Genomic DNA, 17,569 nt, shown 5'->3' with positions numbered 1-17,569 from the left:
GAGAGGGGTGCTGACCTGATGACCTCCACGCTGCTCTCTGCATTATTGTTCTGTAAGTGCAGGGTGTGTGGTGATGCCCCCTCAAGGAGCAGGTCCATGATGTCCCGCACTAACAGTATGTTCTCATTCTTCCAGGTTGAATGATGCTATGCTGGGCAAAAAGGAGTTACTGTGGGGGATAACAAATAAGAAGGTGAGCCAGTGCTGATTTTTTTCATTCTGCTTTAAGGCACTTTTAAAAGTATTGGTATAGGTAAACACCGATTTTATTTGCAGAAATATACCCTTACATTCTAACAATTGATATTATGGCTGTACCCAGTTTTGATAAACCAAGGCTAGTTTTTCACTGTGCCATTTGCTCTGTAGGCATACATTGATTTGTAAAATATGTCCAGTTTAATATTTAATGTCTTCCACAGACATAAGACACTATTTCTAATTGCATCAACACAGAACTCAACTGACATGTTCTGTCCTTTAATTGTTTTGCAGCTGCAATTTTCAAACAGTTCTACTTAAAACCAATGCTATATTTATTTTGAGAGTGTTCCACTTGCTATTTTCCCACAGGGACTTTTTCTTTAAACCCAGAGATCAAGTAGCTAAGTTTTCCATGTTATAGCATGCCAAATCAATTTGTTTCCTCAGAAAAGCAACTAGAAATGTTGTTTGCAAATATGGAATATTAAATATTTCACCAAAATTTTTCTCATAGCAAGTTTTACTTCTGTGTTTCTTAAAACTGTAAATCATAGGATTTAGCATCGGAATCACTACTGCATAAAACCCAGAGGTTATTTTACCATTGTTTAGTGAATGGTCTGATGTAGGCCTCAGGTATGTGAACATCACAGTTCCATAAAAGATAGAGACGCATCAGGTGAGATGCACAGGTAGAGGAAGCTTTACTTTTGCAGACTAAGGCCTAGATTAACGTACGGCCGATCTACGTTGTGCGGGCGTTGCGTACCATATTTACGCTACGCCGCCGCAACTTAGAGAGGCAAGTGCTGTATTCACAAAGCACTTGCCTCCTAAGTTACGGTGGCGTAGCGTAAATGGGCCGGCATAAGCGTGCGTAATTCAAAGTAGGCTGTAGGGGGCGTGTTGTATTTAAATGAGGCTTGACCCCATGTAGATGCATGGCCGAATGAACGGCGCATGCGCGCGCATGCTCAGTATCACGTCGTATTTACGCCCAAAGATACGTCGGCTCAATGCCTGTGACATGAACGTAATTTCCGCACAGCCCTATTCGCGTACGACTTACACAAACAACGTAAAAAGATACGCTTGTTCCGACGTCCATACTTTGCATGGGCTGCGCCACCTAGAGACCAGCTTTATCTTTACGCCGGCGTATGTCTTACGTAACTGGCTTAACTAATTGCGACGGGCGTACGTACGTTTGTGAATCGGCGTATCTTGCTCATTTACATATTTGACGCGGAAATCAAGGAAGCGCCACCTAGCGGCCAGCGTAATTATTGCAACCCAAGATACGACGGCGTAGGAGACTTACGCCGCTCGTATCTTGGCCTAATCTATGCGTAACTGATTCTATAAATCAGGCGCATAGATATGACGGCGGCCATTCGGACTTACGACGGCGTATCTGGAGATACGCCGTCGTAAGTCTTTGTGAATCTGGGCCTAAATTCCAAGTATATTGACAGAGGAGTACAAAATGGTTGGTAGGCAGATGACAGAAGCAATCCCAGCGCAGATGAATATCACCACCCGATTGATAAATATATCAGATCATGACAATTTAATGTGTGGTGGGGTATTACAGTAGAAATTATCAATAATGTTGGATGCGCAATAAGACATCCTGAAAGTAAGCCATTAATGCCAACAGATAACTCTCTGTTGTAGCGCAAATGTTATAGATTTGATTCTTCTGTTAAAATTGGTCAAGGTGTTTGGGATTACAACAGAAGTATAAATCAGATCAATAAATTGATAAATGACTGACATAAAAATACATTGGAGTGTGGAGGCCATGGTCCAGGAGGATAGCTACAAAAATCCCTTCCTTTCCCAAAACAGACAAAATGTAGATCACTAGCAATAACAGGAACAAAGGAATTCTCAGGTTTGAATTAGCAGGCCTGTAAGAGCAAACCCAGATATGGCTGTGGGGACACTGAAATTAAACATTTTTTCTTCTAGTCTAAAAAGAAACGAATGCTGCGTACACACGATTGGATATTCCGACAACAAAACCGTGGATTTTTTCAGACGGAATGTTGGCTCAAACTTGTGTTGCATACACACGGTCACACAAATGTTGTCAAAAAATTCTAAACGTCAAGAACGCGGTGATGTACATCACTACGACGAGCCGAGAAAAATTAAGTTCAATGACTCTGAGCATGCGTAGGATTTTTGTGCGTCAGAATTGCATACAGACGATCGGAAATTCCGACAAGAACTTTTGTTGTCGGAAAAATTGAGAACCAGCTCTGAAATATTTGCTGTTGTAAATTCCGACAGCAAATGTCCGATGGAGCATACACATGGTCGGAATATCCGACCTAAAGCTCACATCGAACATTTGTTGTCGGAAATTCCGTACGCGGCATAAGTTTAGAAAATATTTATTTATGGCAATACTGTTTATTAAAGTAAACACATATGAACCATATATTCTATGTAAAATGTTTAATGTAACTGGATTGCACAAAAATAATTTGAAAGTGTAATGCAAATAATAATATATTTAAGACAAATTTATGTTGACTGTATGTATAACTGATGTAAAGCTCCAATCTGGTGAGCTCAAAAATTTGGTTATTCAGTATACAAGAGAGATGCTCTGTTGGCCACATTCTTATCTCTTCAATATCTTTTCCACAGCGTGGCAGGAGTCCAAGTGTAGAGAGATTGCAGGCATTGGAGTTTGTTAAAAGTTAGAAATTGATCAGCCATTTAGCCTAGAGCCCTTTATTATGCAAATTTCAGCCAAACCCTTTGGCCAGGAGCTGAAAACAGTAAAAAAAATGCTGTTGCCAGGAGAGTGCCTCCTTAGTTCTGACCATTTAGAACCCTCATTGGTTCCTCCTTGTTGGGCATCTTGAGAGTCATACTACCAGCGATCATATACAGTAACTCAGGGAGGAAAAGTGACAAGGTTATAAAAGAACGCAAGGCATCCATTTCAGGCAAACAGGTGAAAGATAAACCAGCCACTAGTATTTGAGGAGCAAGACAGATCTCTGTAGCTTTTCTGATCTATTGATATCAGTTTTCCAGTTAAAATGCTGCTTAAAGGTAAGAATCAAATTATCTACCTTTCCAACGCTATTTCCAATAATATCTGTTCGGATGCTCAGTGGCTGATTTCTGAAAAGTGGAAATAGAAAGGAAAAATATTAAGACTGTTGGGTCATTCACCAATTACTGCAAGAGTTAAACTAAGAAACTGAGTTGCAACAGCCCAATTTTTATTTTTGCATCAGTGCTAAACATACTAAATCTTACTGTATATCTGTTAAAATGTTTAATCAAATATATATACAGTCTCTCACTATATATATATATATATATATATATATATATATATATATATATATATATATATATATATATATATATATATATATATATATATATATATATATATATTGTTGTAGCACCCTGGTGTTTAGGCAGGGTTGCTAATACATTTAGTTTGTCAGCTATTAATCGCCCTGGCTGATTCATAGAAGATCCGCTGATTCCTCTATAACTCTGGATTGGTGCACCTTTTCTCATTCTGTCACTAGGTGGCGCTTGCTGGTGGCATTAGATTAACAAGGGTGTAGCAAGGTCAGACTATGGATGGATGGGGTGTCTCAGCCAATTGGCAGGGGTTTCTTTGTTCCGCTGGGAGAGCCTATTTATTTGTGTGGAGTCAGTTGATCGGGGTTCTGTGCCACCTGGACGGCTGTCTGGGTGGACATGTGTTATGTTTTCCCGGGCTTTTAGGCTAGAAGCCTGAGGCCTATCCAGGGGACACCTGGCTGCTAGGAGCAAGAGAAGCAGTGCAGGGTTGGGACTGCAGGATTGGAGTTCAACCGAGTTGTGAAGGTTCAGCCAGGCGGGAAACCAGTTGTGATTGGAGGTAGAGGGGAAGCTGTCGCCACTAAGAGACCATCAACCTTGTTACCGGAGACTATGGTGAGTAAGTTAAAGTCAGTACCAGAGCAGTCTTCTCACCAGCCGGGGACAGTGAAGAAGGGGGAAAGCTTGAACAGGTGCCAAGCCAGGGACTCAACAGGATTGCAGGGGTGACGCTTGAGGAGTATACAGCATCAGTGGCGATTGGATCTGTTGGTCTAGTGAGAGACTGGGAGCTCAGTGAGTAAAAACCTACAGTGAGAGACTGTAAGAGAAGAACTATTCTGTGTTACCAGTAGTTAGTGACTGTTACAAGATTTGTTGCCATAGGAGACAGCGGTCCTACCTATACAAAAGTTGTATCTGGCTGGAGGCCTTGCCCTGTATAGCTGTCTACTTATAGAAGTCTCGGAGTCTGCCAATTATCATTGCATCTACTTAAGGGTGTCCTGGCCCTAACCCTCTCTCCCACAGTTTTGTTAAGAGACAATGAATCTTTTTTGCATTCAAAAGTGTCTGGCACTCATCACTCCATCTTGCATCACATCCACCATGCCTTGTAACCTACTCTACAAAGACGGATGTCAGCTATCCCTGACTCTGGAGAACACCATTAGGCCTTTGGAGGTCCGGGACCTTGCTACACTGTAAATATATATCAATAATAATATATTATTTAAATATACTACCTACCTACCTACTTACAGACAGCTCACAGTAAGCCATTTCACGATAGGAAATGTGGGGACAGATATTGTCGAACTTTCTCTAAATATGCTACTTGCCTAGCTGTAATATCCTGGGTAGGCTATCCCCCAACCCTCTGGATTAAAACATTTCTTACAGATTTAGAACAAAAATGCAGTTCAAGTAATTCAAAAAATGTCAGAAGTTTTTATCTGCATAATTGTTCTTGATCAAGCATTCAGGGTGGGATTTTTTGTTTAAAAAAAATTAATTTTTCACTAGCAAACCTGTGATCTAAAAATGTTATAGAAGGTGTTTTGTAATGTGCATTAAACAAGATTACAAGGCAAAGATGAAAATTGGTGCTACAATGGCGAGGAGGTGTCCTTTGTATACTTTGACCAGTAAGGAGGAATTCATGGCTTCAAGTGCCTTCTGACCTTTTTACACAAGAGCCCAAATGCGCTCTGGTGAGTGAGCTTTGTATTGGCGGCACATGGTGAAGACTAAAAAGTGTGAAGCACATGGGTGCACAGGAATTGTAGTATAGTATATGAACTGATTTTTCACAATTATTATGCACAATTACATGGAGAGAGTATTGCAACATATAATGTTAAGGTTTATTAGCTGGGGAGTTTTTGATTGTTTTATTGTACATTACACTTGCCCGTTGGAGGATTTACCCCTCTCCTTATGACCAGGTCATGTTTTGCTTTTTGGCACTTTAACTGACTATTGTGCAGTCATACAAAGCTGTACACAAATTAAATTTATATTTTTGTTTTCACACATATAGAGCTTTCTTTTGGTGGTTTTTGATCACCACTAGGTTTTTTATTTTTTGCTATAAATTATTTGCATTTTTTTTGCTGTAAATGGAAAAAAAAATGTACTTTCTGCTGTAGAACATCCAATAAAAATGTAAAAAAATCTGATATCTTCTTTTGTATTATATACTATTAATGGCGGCTATCAGTGACTGATAGCAGGACTGCTATAGTAACGAGGGCAGTCTGACACGAACCAGTGACACTAATACAACTATAAGTGCTAATGACACTGGCTGGGAAGGGGTTAACATCTAGGGTGATCAGATGGTTAAATGTGTGCCTAACAATGTTGTGAACAAGCAAGCTATCGTCTACCATTGCCTGTATTTGTCTGACCCTTTTGACAATAAAGACGACATCAAGATAAGTTGGAGTTTCAGTGTTTGACCAATTTCTTGTTTTATTTGTGTGCCTAACAATGCTTAGTGTGTCTACTGTCGGGTGCTTTTCCTAACGGATGTGCTGAATTTAATTTTCTGCTTTGCAGGGAAACAAAAACCATCACATCCCTACTGACAGGACAGACCTCTGTATTGTTTACACTACCAGAGCTCTGTCCTGTCTCCCTTCTCGCTGATCAGTGGTTGTCAGCAGTCATCTATTGACCGGAACATGCTGATTGACTTGTGCTGCGTCTATTTACAGCACAGTAGGCATGCCTGCCCTTACCCAGAAGTGCTGGATCGCGTACTAGGTACTAGATGCACATCACTAAAAACGTGAGGCCCCATACACACGTCCGAGAAACTCAACGAGCAAAACACATTGTTTTGCTCGTCGAGTTCCTTGTGAAGCCGCCGAGGATCTCGGCCAGCCAAGTTTCCTCATTGACTAACGAGGAAATAGAGAACATGTTCTCTATTTGGCCCGACGAGATCCTCGTCGGCTTCCTTGGCCAAAAGTGTACACACGACCGGGTTTCTCGGCAGAATACGGCTCCGACCGAGTTTCTGGCTGAATTCTGCCGAGAAACTCGGTCGTGTGTACGGGCCTAAATTCAGGGTGGGATTCAGGGATTCAGGGTGGGATTTTTTGTTTAAAAAAAATTAATTTTTCACTAGCAAACCTGTGATCTAAAAATGTTATAGAAGGTGTTTTGTAATGTGCATTAAACAAGATTACAAGGCAAAGATGAAAATTGGTGCTACAATGGCGAGGAGGTGTCCTTTGTATACTTTGACCAGTAAGGAGGAATTCATGGCTTCAAGTGCCTTCTGACCTTTTTACACAAGAGCCCAAATGCGCTCTGGTGAGTGAGCTTTGTATTGGCGGCACATGGTGAAGACTAAAAAGTGTGAAGCACATGGGTGCACAGGAATTGTAGTATAGTATATGAACTGATTTTTCACAATTATTATGCACAATTACATGGAGAGAGTATTGCAACATATAATGTTAAGGTTTATTAGCTGGGGAGTTTTTGATTGTTTTATTGTACATTACACTTGCCCGTTGGAGGATTTACCCCTCTCCTTATGACCAGGTCATGTTTTGCTTTTTGGCACTTTAACTGACTATTGTGCAGTCATACAAAGCTGTACACAAATTAAATTTATATTTTTGTTTTCACACATATAGAGCTTTCTTTTGGTGGTTTTTGATCACCACTAGGTTTTTTATTTTTTGCTATAAATTATTTGCATTTTTTTTGCTGTAAATGGAAAAAAAATGTACTTTCTGCTGTAGAACATCCAATAAAAATGTAAAAAAATCTGATATCTTCTTTTGTATTATATACTATTAATGGCGGCTATCAGTGACTGATAGCAGGACTGCTATAGTAACGAGGGCAGTCTGACACGAACCAGTGACACTAATACAACTATAAGTGCTAATGACACTGGCTGGGAAGGGGTTAACATCTAGGGTGATCAGATGGTTAAATGTGTGCCTAACAATGTTGTGAACAAGCAAGCTATCGTCTACCATTGCCTGTATTTGTCTGACCCTTTTGACAATAAAGACGACATCAAGATAAGTTGGAGTTTCAGTGTTTGACCAATTTCTTGTTTTATTTGTGTGCCTAACAATGCTTAGTGTGTCTACTGTCGGGTGCTTTTCCTAACGGATGTGCTGAATTTAATTTTCTGCTTTGCAGGGAAACAAAAACCATCACATCCCTACTGACAGGACAGACCTCTGTATTGTTTACACTACCAGAGCTCTGTCCTGTCTCCCTTCTCGCTGATCAGTGGTTGTCAGCAGTCATCTATTGACCGGAACATGCTGATTGACTTGTGCTGCGTCTATTTACAGCACAGTAGGCATGCCTGCCCTTACCCAGAAGTGCTGGATCGCGTACTAGGTACTAGATGCACATCACTAAAAACGTGAGGCCCCATACACACGTCCGAGAAACTCAACGAGCAAAACACATTGTTTTGCTCGTCGAGTTCCTTGTGAAGCCGCCGAGGATCTCGGCCAGCCAAGTTTCCTCATTGACTAACGAGGAAATAGAGAACATGTTCTCTATTTGGCCCGACGAGATCCTCGTCGGCTTCCTTGGCCAAAAGTGTACACACGACCGGGTTTCTCGGCAGAATACGGCTCCGACCGAGTTTCTGGCTGAATTCTGCCGAGAAACTCGGTCGTGTGTACGGGCCTAAATGTATTAATTTGGGATTTTATGTGATAGACCAACGAAGTGACACATAATTGTGAAGTGGAAGGAAAATTATAAATGGTTTTCAATATTTTTTACATATAAATATGTGAAAAGTGTGGCGTGCATTTGTATTCACCCCCCTTTACTCAGATGCCCCTAACTAAAGTCTACTGGAACTAATTGCCTTTAGAAGTCACCTAATTAGTACATAGACTCTACCTGTGTGTAATTTAATCTCAGTATAAATACAGCTGCTCTGTGAAGCCCTCAGGGTTTTGTTAGAGAACTTTAGTGAACAAACAGCATTATGAAGGCCAAGGAACATACCAGACCAGTCAGGGATAAAGTTGTGGAGAAGCTTAAAACAGGGTTTGGTTATAAAAATATATCCCAAGCTTTGAACATCTCACAAAGCACTGTTCCATAGAAATTTTTGTCCTAATTTCAGGTATTTTCGTTATCGTTTTAACAAACTAACGTGAAGAATCTGATATCCGAAAGATCCAACATAAAAAAATGCTTTATTTTTGTTTTCGTTGCTACAACAGTTCGATATAGATAGGAGATTTGACAATAACAATCTGTGTCTATTGAATCTGCGGTCGAATATGCCTAACCTTAACTCTATTAGTCCAAGATTATTCTACATAGAGAGGAAATATTCGACATAGAGAGAAAGGATTCAACATTATAGAGACAGTGTTGGGGTAGACCATTCGACATGAACGATGAAGATTCGATGAAGCAGCGAAAAAACATACAAACGTTGAATCTGTCATTGAAGGCTTATGGTGTCTGTCGAAAGTTCTAAGAAGATTCGACAAGCAGCTAAACTGTACGACGCCGCAATCGTACATTTCCGGTAAAATGCTCGGCCCATAGGCTATAGAAGAATTCGAATGTTGGTTGACTAGTAATAATGATTTATAAATATAATTATTAATAGTGTCATACAACATTAGAATTCTTCTATAGCTTGTAGGCGGAACATTCGACCGGAAATGTACGATTGCGGCGTCGTACAGTTAGCTGCTCGTTCGAATCTTCTTAGAACATTCGACAGACACCATAAGCCTTATTTGGATTTTCAGGCAAATGCATTTTTCAACTAAACTAAATAAATAAAAACGAATTTCGGGAGTAACTACATAAATGTATTTTTCGGCCGAAAATGAAATTCCGAAACAAAATATTTCAGTGTACACATGTCTACTGTTCAATCCATCATCCGAAAATGGAAAGAGTATGGCACAACTGCAAACCTACCAAGATATGGCCATCCACCTAAACTGACAGGCCGGGCAAGGAGAGCTCTCCCCGTTCTTCAGCTCCGGGGACCGATCGCCGCACTCGAGTGGCGATCGGGTCCGCGGGACCCGCGCTCCCGGTCCCGGAGCTTCGGACCATGTCGCGGGAGCGCGGGCGCGCGCCCGCGACCCACGGCTGGGTACAAGTACAGGACGTATATATACGTGCTTGTGCCCAGCCGTGCCATTCTGCCGACGTATATGTGCAGGAGGCGGTCCGAAAGTGGTTAAGGCAAAAACATATTTTTTATTTTATTTTTGATATAGTAAATAAGTAGTTTAGGGACAGGAATCGAGAGGGAAAGACATTAGAATGGCTGAACACACTGTAACAGGTACTTGGATGGTATCGGGCAAGCATCACAGCCATATTTTTTACTGGCAACCTTTTTCTTTCACTGGCATTTACTGGCAGGAGAAAAGTGGCCATTTTTTACTGGCTGCCAGTAAAAATACTGGGGGTTGGCAACACTGCTCTAGATGTGCAAAGCTGGTAGAGACTTACAGCTGCAATTGCAGCGAAAGGTGATTCTACAAAGTATTGACTCGGGGGGGGTGAATACAAATGCATGCCACACTTTTCACATATTTATTTGTAAAAAATTTGGAAAACCATTTATCATTTTACTTTCACTTCACAATTATGTGCTACTTTGTATTGGTCTATCACTCACAATTCCAATAAAATGCATTTACGTTTTTGGTTGTAACATGACGAAACGTGGCACATTTAAGGGGGTATGAATCCTTTTTCAAGGCACTTACTGACAATACTGAGCTGGCAGAAAAGGTGCATTGGAAAAAAAACATTGGTACTCAACAACTGCGTATTAATTCAGAATCAAGTGTTTTCAATTTAGCTAACTGTATATGGATAGTCAAACAATCCAAACTTGCTCAAAACCTGAAATTATTACAAACTCTACCTTCAGTAGGGATGAGGATCAGATTTGCAGTGACCTTGGAAAAACTGTCCAGCAGCAATCAACATGTTGTGCATCAGTGAGAACAAGTACAGCCTCATGGAACTGCTGGCCAATTTCTATTCACTAGTCAAAGAGGCCCTATTACTGCTTGATGAAAAAACATAGGTTGCTGCTAAAATAACCTGAAAAAAAGCTTTTAACCTGCACTGGAGACAACTGCAAAATGCTGTAGACCAGTGACTGACATGCCCCAAGATGGGGGCTGGAGCAGCAATAGGAGGAGAGGGAAGCGCCAAGCCAGTCCTTTAAACAGCTTAGGAATTTTTTCAGTATATAAGTATAAAACAACACTAAAAAATTGCGTGAAAAATGTTGGAGCACTTGCAGAGTGCTAGAGCGGGTGGGAATTTCCACATACAGTGTCACAGGAGCACATGAGTGCCGCCGGAAAGTCTCTATTGAGGGATCCACGAGCACCATGGGCCTGATTTACTATGCTATGTGCGCTGCACTGGTTCATGCGTTAATTAGTACTCCGGGTGGAGGCTTAATTGGGCGCATGAACCAGCGTAGCAGCCGGCGCATTGAAACTAATATGTAAAGCCGCGCCGAACTCCCTATAGAAGTCTATGGGAGAAATCAAAAGTGTTCATTTTAAAGGCTAATCTGCAAGTTTTGTCCTAAAAAGTGTTTGGGGACCTCAGTCCTGTCCCAGGGAACATGTATCAATGCTTTTTTTATTTTTTAAAACGGCCGTTTTTTCGGGAGCAGTGAAATTAATAATTCTTAAAGTGAAACAATAAAAGTGAAATATTCCTTTAAATTTCGTACCTAGGGGGGGTGTAATGTCAGCATGTGAAATAGCGCATTTTTCCCGCACTTAGAACTCCCCCTGCACAAAGTGACATTCAGAAGGAAAAAAGTCATTTAAAAATTCACACGCGGCTATAATGAATTGTCGGCTCTGACAATTCTAAAGGGATTCATTCATAAAACAAACAAAAAAATGTGTAGGGGTTCCCCCAAATTAAATTACCAGGCCCTTCAGGTCTGGAATGGATATTAAGGGGAACCCCGCCGTAAAAACCCCCAAAAGAAAGACGTGCGGTTCCCGGCAAATATCCATTCCAGGCCCTTCAGGTCTGGTGTGGATTTTAAGGGGAACTCCACCCCAAATTGAAAAAAAAAATGGTGTGGAGTCCCCCTAAAAATCCACACCAGACCCTTATCCGAGCACGTTGACCTGGCCGGCCGCAGAAAAGAGGGGGGGACAGAGTGCGGCCCCCCCTCTCTCCTGAACCGCACCAGGCCACATGCCCTCAACATGGGGAGGATGTCCCCATGTTGATGGGGACAAGGGCCTCATCCCCACAACCCTTGCCCGGTGGTTGTGGGGGTATGCGGGCGGGAGGTTTATCAGAATCTGGAAGACCCCTTTAACAAAGGGGACCCCCAGATCCTGACCCCCCCCTGTGTGAAATGGTAATGGGGTACATTGTACCTCTACCATTTCACCCCAAAAAAAATGTCAAAGTGTTAAAAATGACAGTAGCCGGTTTTTGACAAATCTTTTAATAAAATCTTCTTTTCTTCTTTCCTTCGGGTTTCTTCCGCTGCTTCTTTCTTCTCGTCCACATCTTGCCCGACGTGTTCTTCTATCTTCTCCGTCCGTCCTTCAGCCTTCTGGTCCCGCATCTTGCCCGTTGTCTTGTCCTGTCTTCTTCTCCGTCCGTCCGCCTCCTCGTCCGCATCTTGGGTCTTCTGCGGTCTTCTTCTCGGTCCGCCAGCCTTCTCGTCCGCATCTTGTGTCTTCTCCGGACCCAGCGTTTGAATTGTAATTGGCCGCCGTGTTCCCGCTCCTGGGACCCGCCCCCCTCTGACGCCACAAGTAAACTCCTTAGAAGGTCATGTGCGTCAGAGGGGGGCGGGGTCACATGAGTGTGACACGGCGGGAACTTCTTCTCCGGGCGGCGCGATTGAAATTGAATTCCCCCGTTGTGTGACGCTCTGTGACCCCGCCCCCCTCTGACGCACATGACCTTCTAAGGAGTTTACTTGTGGCGTCAGAGGGGGGCGGGTCCCAGGAGCGGGAACACGGCGGCCCAATTCAAATTCAAACGCTGGGTCCGGGGACGAGAAGGCTGGCGGACCGAGAAGAAGACCGGAGAAGACACAAGATGCGAGGAGGCTGGCGGAAGGACGGAGAAGAAGACAGGACAAGACAACGGGCAAGATGCGTGACCAGAAGGCTGAAGGACGGACGGAGAAGATAGAAGAACACGTCGGGCAAGATGTGGACGAGAAGACCCGAGAAAGAAGCAGCGGAAGAAACCCGAAGGAAAGAAGAAAAGAAGATTTTATTAAAAGATTTGTCAAAAACCGGCTACTGTAATTTTTAACACTTTGACATTTTTTTGGGGGTGAAATGGTAGAGGTACAATGTACCCCATTACCATTTCACACAGGGGGGGGGCCAGGATCTGGGGGTCCCCTTTGTTAAAGGGGTCTTCCAGATTCTGATAAGCCCCCCGCCCGCATACCCCCACAACCACCGGGCAAGGGTTGTGGGGATGAGGCCCTTGTCCCCATCAACATGGGGACATCCTCCCCATGTTGAGGGCATGTGGCCTGGTGCGGTTCAGGAGAGGGGGGGGGCCGCACTCTGTCCCCCCCTCTTTTCTGCGGCCGGCCAGGTCAACGTGCTCGGATAAGGGTCTGGTGTGGATTTTTAGGGGGACTCCACGCCATTTTTTTTTTCAATTTGGGGTGGAGTTCCCCTTAAAATCCACACCAGACCTGAAGGGTCTGGTATGGATATTTGGGGGGACCCCACGCCATTTTTTGGGTTTTTTTTACGGCGGGGTTCCCCTTAATATCCATTCCAGACCTGAAGGGCCTGGTAATTTAATTTGGAGGGACCCCCTTTTTTTTTATTTTTTTTATTTTTTTAATGAGCAATGACTCTATTCTTTATAGCCATGAGTACTTTAACCACTTGCTCACCGGGTTAATTCTGGCACTTCTCTCCTTCATGTGAAAATCAAAATTTTTTTGCTAGAAAATTAATCAGAACCCCCAAACATTATATATATTTTTTTTAGCAGACATCCTAGGGAATAAAATGGCAGTCATTGCAATACTTTTTGTCACACCGTATTTGCGCAGCGGTCTTACAAGCGCACTTTTTTTGGATAAAAATCACTTTTTTGAATTAAAAAATAAGACAACAATACATTTTGCCCAATTTTTTTATATATTGTGAAAGATAATGTTACGCCGAGTAAAATGATACCCAACATGTCACGCTTAAAAATTGCGCCCGCTCGTGGCATGGCGTCAAACTTTTACCCTTTAAAAATCTCGATAGGCGACGTTTAAAAAATTCTACAGGTTGCATTTTTTGAGTTGCAGAGTAGGTCTAGGGCTAGAATTATTGCTCTCACTCTAACGATCGCGGCGATACCTCACTTGTGTGGTTTGAATACCGTTTTCATATGCGGGCGCTACTCGCGTATGCGTTTGCTTCTGTGCGCGAGCTCGTCGGGACGGGGCGCTTTAAAATTTTTTTTGGGGGTTTTCTTATTTATTTTTATTTAGTTTTAGAATTTTTTACACTGAAATAAATAAAAAAAAAAAAATGATCAGTTTTCTTCCTATTACAAGGAATGTAAACATCCCTTGTAATAGGACTAGTGTGTGACAGGTCCTCTTTATGGAGAGAGGCGGGGTCAATAAGGCTGGAAAGCATGGTATTGAAAAAAAAAATAAAAGATCTCATGCTTTCAGCTGCAATCATGTTCGTTCACCACAGTGGTGTAGTGTATAGCACTTTGACCTAGCAGCAAAAGAGTCGTTGGTTCGAATCCCGCCCATGACAGCATCTGCATGGAGTTTGCATGTTCTCCCTGTGCCTGCGTGGGTTTCCTCCCACAATATAAAAACACGCTGTAAATCGGTTCCGGTCTAAATAAGCCCTAATATGCAGTAGTATATTTAGGTTTGGTTCTGCCCTAGGCCTGACTACATATCTGCACCTCCTAATAGAAAAATGACCCACCCCTTCCTGTCAAGGTCACACCCTGTTTTTGTATAACCCCGCCCAGTAATTTTCAGGGGACCCACACACTAGTTCTGGGGGGGGCACTGGATTCCCTTAACCACTTCCATACCAGGCACTTACGCACCTTCCCGCCCAAGCCAATTTTCAGCTTTCAACACTGTCGCACTTTGAATGGCAATTGCGCGGTCATACAACGCTGTACCCAAACAAAATTGGCGTCCTTTTTTCCCCCACAAATAGAGCTTTCTTTTGTTGTTATTTGATCACCTCTGCGTTTTTTTTTTTGCGCAACAACTAAAAAAAGACTGCAAATTTTGAAACAAAAAAACGTTTTTATTTTTTTAGGTTAATTTTTTTGTAAATAAGTTTTTCTCTTTCAATTACGGGCACTGATATGGCGGCACTGATGGGCACCGATGAGATGGCACTGATGGACATCGATGAGGTAGTACTGACGGGCACAGATGAGGTGGCATTGATTGGCGGCGCTGCTATGCGGCACTGATGGGCACTCATAGGCGGCACTGATGGGCACTCATGGGCGGCACAGATGGGCGGCACTTATGGGTGGCACTGATGGATACTTATGGGTGGCACAGGTGGGCACTGATAGGTGGGCACTGTGCATGGATGGGCACTGTGGGGTGGCACTGATGGACACTGTGGGGTGGCACTGATTTTCCCAGTCAGTGCCCATTTGTGGGCACTGATTGGCATCTTTTTTCTTATTTTTTATTGCTTTTTGTTTTTTTGTTCTATATTTTTTTTGTTTTTGCACACCCTGGTGGTCCAGGGTGGGCATCCCTGGTGGTCCAGTGTGGTGATCCGAGGGGGGGCTGCGCTGATAAACAATCAGCGCGAACGCCCCCTGTCAGGAGAGCCGCCGATCGGCTCTCCTATACTCGCGTCTGTCAGACGCGAGTGAGGAAGAGCCATCGATGGCTCTTCCTGTTTACATCGTGATCAGCCGTGATTGGACACGGCTGATCACGTGGTAAAGAGTCTCCGTCTCCGTGAGAGACTCTTTACCGAGATCGGAGATGCAGGGTGTCAGACTGACACCCCGCATCACCGATCGCCGCGCTGCGTGCCCCCACAGGCGCGTGCGGCATGAAATCCTGCAGGACGTCCTGTCAGGATTGTGTAACCACTTCCCGGACGTAAATCGGCCATAGGCTGGGCGGGAAGTGGTTAATTTGCATAGTTTTTCTCTCACTTCCTGTTTGGCTATGGGGCAGGAAGTGAAGGCAAATCTCCCCAATTGGACACAGATAATACAAAATAAACTGACAGGGCCTATAACCCTCCCTCACTCTATCCAAAATTAAAGAAAATAAAACTTGTTGATTATAGTTCTTGTCAGGGGCGGACTGACCATTGAGTCACTCGGGCACTGCCCGAGGGCCCCATGCCACTAGGGGGCCCCATCCGGGTTGCCAGGCTCAGTAAAACCATGGACAGTATGTAAAAATCTGTGTTTTTTTTAGATCTGTCCCTGATATGTCCGAAAATGACATGCTTTTAATGTGAATATCCCAAGATTTTAGCTGCCCGCCTCTGCACTACCTCCTGGCGTGGTGGTCATCTGTAAGCCAGAGGGGCCCCATAATCTTCTATTGCCCAGGGGCCCCATGAGTTGTCAGTCCGCCCCTGGTTCTAGTTTAAGCACAAATTTCATAGAGTTTTATTGAGAGCCCTAAGAAAATATAACCATGCCAATAGGCCAGGATAGAGCGTTGCTAATATGTAGGAATGTGTGTGTTAGAGCACCCCACCCAATGTTAACTAAAAAATTATTAATTTGCAAATAAGTATTATCTGCTCATTTTTTTGGGGATGTCTGCACCCCTGATAGTGACAACATTTGTGAGGTGTCTTCACCCTTTCTAATTCATTCACTTCCTGTCACATAGCCAAACAGGAAGTGAGGGTAAAACCTTACTAATATCTTTTCTTGGGGACACAGAGATCAATCTAAATAGTTTCCCATTATGTAAATTGCACTCTAGCATTTTGCTGTGTACACCCCAAATTATTAGGGATCTTGGACTTTGGGGTCCATTGACTAAAGGCAAATCCACTTTGCACTACAAGTGCAAAGCAAGGAAGAAAGAAAACAAAACAACTTTGCTTCTACAGGATTGGATGTTAAAACCATCAGTGCTTCCTCTCTGATTTTCAGCAACTATGCTTGTACTGCAGAGTGGCTTTGCCTTTACTAAACCCCAAACTAAATAATCATTTGGGGCAGGGATCCTCAAACTACGGCCCTCCAGCTGTTTTAGAACTACACATCCCATGAGGCCTTGTAATGCACTGACATTCACAGACATGACTAGGCATGATGGGAATTGTAGTTCATGAACAACTGGAGGGCCGTAGTTTGAAGACCCATGATTTGGGGTGTACACAGCAGTGCTGGAGTGCAATTTGCTTAATGGGGACACTAGTTAGATTGACCTGTGTCCCCAAGAAATGACACTGGTAGGGTTTTAACCTCACTTCCTGTTCAGCTGTGTGACAGGAAGTGAAGCCAATTTTAAGAAAAGGGACACAAAGCTCAACACAAAAATAAAAAAACACAAAGCAGGGGTTCTAACACTCACTTGGCTTCCCTCAAACACCCACAATTTGAATAGGATTGCCTTGCGCTAGATTTAAGCACAGTGCTGTAAATCAGCACGTCAAGCCTGTCCACCAATAGCAAACCCCCCCCCCACACAGGCCATGTTTGCAGGTTTTCCTTCATCTTGCACATGTGCTTTAAAATACAGTCTGGACAGCAATTCTTGATAAGAGAAATCCCCAAAACATGTCCTGTCGGGGGTACTTGAGGGCTGAGGACCACTGCAGAATAAATAAAATACTTACCAGTTTTTGTCTTTAAAGTCATGGAGAATAAACATGGCAAACATTTCATGATTACACACCAGGAAAGAAGCTTAGACAAAAATCACACATAATTTGTTAGGCCCAAACCTAGTTCAGCTGCAGCTGTCAACATATGTAGCATGAAAAAGTAACAAAAGACAAACTTAACAATT

The sequence above is a fragment of the Rana temporaria genome, chromosome 2 (assembly GCF_905171775.1).
Source record: "Rana temporaria chromosome 2, aRanTem1.1, whole genome shotgun sequence".
Taxonomy (NCBI): Eukaryota; Metazoa; Chordata; class Amphibia; order Anura; family Ranidae; genus Rana; species Rana temporaria.
The sequence above is the reverse complement of the archived record's forward strand: the minus strand, read 5'-3'. Positions refer to the sequence as shown.